The sequence below is a fragment of the Mus caroli genome, chromosome 4, assembly GCF_900094665.2.
Source record: "Mus caroli chromosome 4, CAROLI_EIJ_v1.1, whole genome shotgun sequence".
Taxonomy (NCBI): domain Eukaryota; kingdom Metazoa; phylum Chordata; class Mammalia; order Rodentia; family Muridae; genus Mus; species Mus caroli.
Genome location: NC_034573.1, coordinates 116,908,017 through 116,914,449, shown reverse-complemented (window position 1 = coordinate 116,914,449; position 6,433 = coordinate 116,908,017). Strand labels below are relative to the sequence as shown.

Here is a 6,433-nt window from a genome sequence, read left to right as displayed (position 1 = left end):
AAGGAAGGAAGGAAGGAAGGAAGGAAGGAAGGAAGGAAGGANGGAAGGAAGGAAGGAAGGAAGGAAGGAAGGAAGGAAGGAAGGAAGGAAGGAAAGAGAGAGAGAGAGAGAGAGAGAGAGAGAGAGAGAGAGAGAGAAAGAAGGCCACTGCTACCGTTTAGTCCTGAAATGACCCTCCAAGACCCCAGGCTTGAAGGATAATCTTGATCACTAACTTTTCACATCTAGGAAGAAAGAACTTCAGTTGAGGAATTACCATCAGATTGGCCTGTGGGCACATCTGTAGAAACATTTTCTTTTCTTTTTCTTCTTTCTTTTTCTTTTAGACTTCTTTTTAAAAAAAGATTTATTCTTATTTATATGAGTACACTGTAGCTGTCTTCAGACACACCAGAAGAGGGCATCAGATCCCCATTACAGATGGTTATGAGCTACCATTTGGTTGCTGGGAATTGAACTCAGGACCTCTGGAAGAGCAGTCAGTGCTCTTAACCCCTGAGCCATCTCTGCAGCCCCTAGGGGCATTTTCTTGATTGCTAACTGGTGTGTCAGGGCCTAGTCCAGTGTGGGCAGCGTTATCCGTAGGCAGGTGGGCCCAGGCTGTATAAAATAGTGGCAGAAATCACTCAAAAAAACATGTTCATTGCTCTCTCAGAGTGTCACACAGCTCACAACTGCCTGTAACTCCAGCTTCGGAAGGTCTGACTCTTTCTACTGATGTCTACAAACTCATACACACATGGTACACACACGTACACTCAAACACACACACACATGAAATAAAATTCTTTTAAAGGGATGGAGGCTTTCTTTTTCTCCACAGGGTTGTGGTGGCAGCCGCGGTGGTGCTTGGCTCTCAGAGCTATCTGGTGCCATCCTTGTCGCTGCGGCGACCCTCGCATCAACTGCAGCCATGACCGAGCAGATGACCCTTCGTGGGACCCTTAAGGGCCATAATGGATGGGTAACACAGATCACCACCACACTGCAGTTCCCGGACATGATCCTGTCTGCGTCTTGAGACAAGACCATCATCATGTGGAAGCTGACCAGAGATGAGACCAACTATGGCAATACCACAACGTGCTCTGCGAGGTCACTCCCACTTCGTTAGTGATGTTGTTATATCCTCTGATGGTCAGTTTGTCCTCTCGGGCTCCTGGGATGGAACACTGCACCTCTGGGATCTCACAATGGGCACCACCACAAGGTGATTTGTCAGCCACACCAAGGATGTGCTGAGCGTGGCCTTCTCCTCTGACAACCGGCAGATTGTCTCTGGGTCCCGAGACAAGACCATAAAGTTGTGGAATACTCTGGGTGTCTGCAAGTACACCGTCCAGGATTAGAGTCATTCAGAATGGGTGTCTTGTGTCTGCTTCTCCTCGAACAGCAGCAACCCTATCATCGTCTCCTGCGGATGGGACAAGCTAGTCAAGGTGTGGAATCTGGCTAACTGCAAGCTAAAGACCAACCACATTGGCCACACTGGCTACCTGAACACGGTGACTGTCTCTCCAGATGGATCCCTCTGTGCTTCTGGAGGCAAGGATGGCCAGGCTATGCTGTGGGATCTCAATGAAGGCAAGCACCTTTACACTTTAGATGGTGGGGACATCATCAATGCCTTGTGCTTCAGCCCCAACCGCTACTGGCTCTGTGCTGCCACTGGCCCCAGTATCAAGATCTGGGACTTGGAGGGCAAGATCATTGTAGATGAATTGGAGCAAGAAGTTATCAGCACCAGCAGCAAGGCAGAACCACCCCAGTGTACCTCTTTGGCATGGTCTGCTGCTGGCCATACTCTGTTTGCTGGCTATATAGACAACTTGGTGCGAGTATGGCAGGTAACTATTGGTACCCGCTAAAAGTTTTATGACAAAGTCTTAGAAATAAACTGACTTTCTGGAAAAAAAAAAAAAAAGGGATGGAGAGCTGGCTCTGCAGTCAAGAACACTTGTTCTTGTCGAGGACCCAGGTTTGATTCCAGCACCCATATAGTGATTCACAATCACCTGTCACTCTAGGTCCTGGGGATCCAAGGGCTTTGTGGGTCCCAGGCATGCACATGTTGCAAATACATATATGCAGGCAAAATATCCACTCATATAAAATAAATAAATCTTTAAAATATAAAAAAGAAAGAAGGAAGGAGCTGGAGAGATGGAAGGAGCTGGAGAGATGCCTCAGCGGTTAATAGCACTGACTGCTCTTCCAAGGAGCAGTCAAAGGTCCTGAGTTCAAATCCCAGCAACCACATGGTGGCTCACAACCATCCATAATGAGATCTGACACCCTCTTCTGGAGTGTCTGAAGACAGCTGCAGTGTACATGCACTGTAAGCAAATAAATAAATCTGAAAGAAAGAAAGAAAGAAAGAAAGAAAGAAAGAAAGAAAGAAAGAAAGAAAGAAAGAAAGAAAGGAAGGAAGGAAGGAAGGAAGGAAGGAAGGAAGGNAAGAAAGAAAGAAAGAAAGAAAGAAAGAAAGAAAGGAAGGAAGGAAGGAAGGAAGGAAGGAAGGAAGGAAGGAAGGAAGGAAGGAAGGAAGGAAGAAAGGAAGGAAGGAAGGAAGGAAGGAAAAAAAGAAAGAAGAAAGAAGGGAAGAGGGAAGAAAAAGGCTAGCAGGAAGAGCCTAGGCCTTCAAGCCATTAAGCATCCTTACTCCATGGTCTCTGCTTCAGTTTCAGCCCCGACATTCCTTGATGATGGATTCTAACCTGTAAGTTGAAATAAACTCTTTGCTCCCTAAGTTCCTTTCGATCACAGCATTTGTGAAAGCAATAGAAAGTAAACTAGAACAGCCCTGGATTGGAAGTTTGCTGCCAGTGTAGCAACATTGGGAAGGACTGTAGTTTCTACCTAGAATGTCTCCCAAAGGCTCATGTATTAAAGATGAGGGCTCTAGTGTGGTGCCCAGGTGGGACCAAGTCGGAGGTTTATGATGTTGGGAATCCCTTCAAAAAGGATTGTGGGGTTCCACCCCACCCTCTCTCTTGAGCTGTGCATAGAGGAAAGGGCCTTCCCAGCTACACTTTTTTTTTTTTTTGCCATAGGCCCACCCATCGTTATATGTGACCTTGACACAGACCCAAAGCAACAAGCCCACCAAACCATGGACCAAAATCTCCAAACTGAGCCAAAATAAACCTTTCCATTTGTAAGTTGAGTGACCCAGGCATTTTGTTACAGTAAAGGGAAGCTGACTCACATGGAAGGTGGTGAAAGGTTTAAGAAATGGGGTCTGATGGAAGGGCTCTAAGTTACTGGTAATGTGCCCCTGAAGGGGAGTAGGAGATCCTGGTATCTGTCTTCTTGGTTCTGGTTAGCTTCCTGGCCATGAGTTGAGTGGTTTTATTTTGTCCCATGCTCTTCCATGTTATGCTGCTGTCCACAGTCCTCAGTGCTAGTGGGCCAAATGACTCATGAGACAAAGCTCCTAAAAGTGTAAGTCAAAATAAATGTTTTGTCCTTATAAATTTAGTCTTTCAAATACTCAAGATTCTTGTTTATTTCTTTTTGTTTCATTTGCCTTCCCAGAGATGGAGCCTAAGGCCTTATGCATCCTAGGCAAGTGTGCTCTGCCATGCAGTGATCTTTCCAGCCCCAGGTATTTGATATAGTAACAGAAAGTTAACATAGCACCCATGAATGTACACATTGAAGAAGGCAGGAGTCCACCTAGTGTGGACCCTTAGCAATGCAGGGACTGTTACATACTGGCATTGGGGCTGTGATTGTGAGTGCTTTTTTTTTGGGGGGGGGAGGACAGTATAGTGATGTTATTAAACAATTCAAACACACATACACACACACTCTGTGACACAGCAATTTCCCTGCCAGGAATTCATTCTATAAATTCACAAATATGTAGAGGTTTGTGAGCAAAGACATCCATTACAGCATTGCTTTTAACAGAAAAATAAGAGAAACAACTGTTCATCCGCGGGGATTCATACACGGGCATTCATCCGCAGGGGTCCACAGAGCAAAATAGGGACAATGTAATGAAAAGCGCAAGCTGTACATGTGCAGGTATTGGAGAGCTGCACAAAATAACTTGAAAGCAGCCGGGCAATGGTGGTGCACGCCTTTAATCCCAGCACTTGGGAGGCAGAGGCAGGCGGATTTCTGAGTGCGAGGCCAGCCTGGTCTACAGAGTGAGTTCCAGGACAGCTAGGGCTATGGAGAGAAACCCTGTCTCGAAAAAACCAAAAAAAAATAAAAAATAAATAACTTGAAAGCAAATTATAGAAAAGTATTGCAATGCTATCCCGTTTGTAGCCTTCTGATAAAAGTTGATTCTGTGCATTTGATTAAAACAGCAGAGATTGGGAAAACGTATGCACACGCATACACTGCGAACCTTGGCTTCTACTGAGGGACCTTTCCTTTGTGCTTCACATTTTCCTCTGTTGCTTTGTATTTACTTTACATGGATTTTCATGTGTTACTTTTAAAACAGAAAGAAACAAGTTAAAGAAGAAACAAGGGACCAATGAGAGGGTAATTTATCAAAAAGGGAAGATGGAATTTCCTGAATTTATCAGTAAAAGGCAAACTCAGTGAAAGGGCCTGTGTCCGAATACAGAAAGAGGGAGGTCTTTATAGCCAGAGCTACCGACAGGAATCTGTACCCTGAGAAAATCTCCGGTCAGCTGAAGCTGAATGTAGCTTGCCTGGCCAATCTCTCTCCTAGCTAATGGCAGGACAGAATTCTAGCTTGATTACCACCAAGACTTGCCACAAGAGCCTTGACATCGTGGAGGTGATGGTAGAGTTGCCAATCTCCAGTGACAGTGAGAGGAAGCAATCCTAACTCTGGGTCAGAAATGCACCAGAGAAAGACAGGCTTGTAGAATCCCAGAAGGTTGAAGGGAAGTGACTAGGCACCAATATATCTGAGTCCTAAGTTTTAAAATGATGAGCTGGAGAGATGGCTCAGTGGTTAAGAGCACTGACTGCTCTTCCAGAGCGCCTAAGTTCAATTCCCAGCAACCACCTGGTGGCTTACAACCATCTGTAATGGGATATAATGCCCTCTTCTGGTGTGTCTAAAGACAGCTACAGTAAACTCAAAAAAATAAGTAAAAATAAATCTTTTTTTAAAAAAGTTTTAAAAATGAATGATATCCAGATTTCATTCACTCATCTGAAACTGAATTCTTCCTGTGTGCAAGACACAGAGTGACACAGCAGAAATAATACACTGGGCAAAATAAACATGGGATTTATTAGGTTGAATTAAATTAAAATACAATTGTCAATATTCAACATTTGGGAACCCACAAAAAATGGCAATTCCTTATGGATTGGCATAAATACATTCTGACAAGAGAGAAAAAGGAAAAAATTCTATTACCCAGTTAATGGCTTAATTACAATTGTGAGAAAGAAATATGAAGAAGCAATCAAACTGGATCCAGTTTTGTGAGCATGTGCCTGTGCCTGCATGTTGGTAAGAAAGGTTTCCCTTTAAGAGTTAATTCTGGACTATGCACTAGTAATCCCAGCATGGGAGGCAGAGGCAGAAGGATCAAGGCCAACCTGGTCTACAGAGTGAGTTCCAGGGCAGCCAGGGCTACACAGAGAAATCACGTCTTGAAAACCCAAAAGAAAGAAGGAGGGGGAGGAGGAGGTGGGGAGGAGGGGAGAAGGAAGAGGAGGAGGAGGTAGAGGAAGAGGAGAAGGAAGAGGAGGAGGAGGGAGAGGAGGAAGAGGAGGAAGAAGCGGTAGCAAGAAGGGCACAGGCTTTGGGAGTTTGGCCACACATTGTTCATTTGTCATGCGGCCCTGGGTTAATTTCTCAGCCTCACTGAGCCTGTCTTTGCTACTGTAAAATGGGGGCTTCACTATCCCACTTGATTTGAGAACAAGTAAAACCCTGAGTCTTGGCTGGCACTGGGAAGAGACGTCATAACTTAGCTCTGTCCCTTCTAGGCTGTGCACAGAAAAATGCATACACCCACACGCGCACTCCATGAACAGCAGAAAGATACCTGGGTGGCATTTCACCCTCTCCCTAAGGGGCAGAAGTGCATAAGCCAGTGTCTTCTTGCTGTGTTTCACACTTGCATATATTTTCAGTTCCCAAACTCAGTCTCTTCTGGTGTTGAAATCTGAATTCTCAGGTGCCTGCCCTGAGAGCCATTTCTGTCTAGGTTGGCTCTAGCCTCTAGACATCCCACCCTAAGCCTGTTGCTATCATGCCATTAGATTATCCCCTTCTCCTTATGGTCTAGTTGTTAGAGCTTGCTCTGGATTCCTGGCTCTAAGAAGTTGAGAGTAAAGCCAGGCGTTGGTGGCAGATAACTTTAGTCCCAGCACTCGGGAGGCAGAAGCAGGCAAATCTCTGTGAGTTCAAGGTTCAAGGCCAGCCTGGTCTACAGATTGAGTGCCAGGACAGCCAGTATTTTATAGAGAAGCAATGTCTCAA

The 6,433-nt window shown here is 45.2% G+C and overlaps 1 pseudogene; it reads left to right on the top strand.

Annotated features, from left to right (window-relative positions):
* The first annotated feature begins 835 nt into the window (after nucleotides 1-835).
* On the top strand, nucleotides 836-1,908 carry LOC110293159 (annotated as a pseudogene).
* The last annotated feature ends 4,525 nt before the right edge of the window (nucleotides 1,909-6,433 follow it).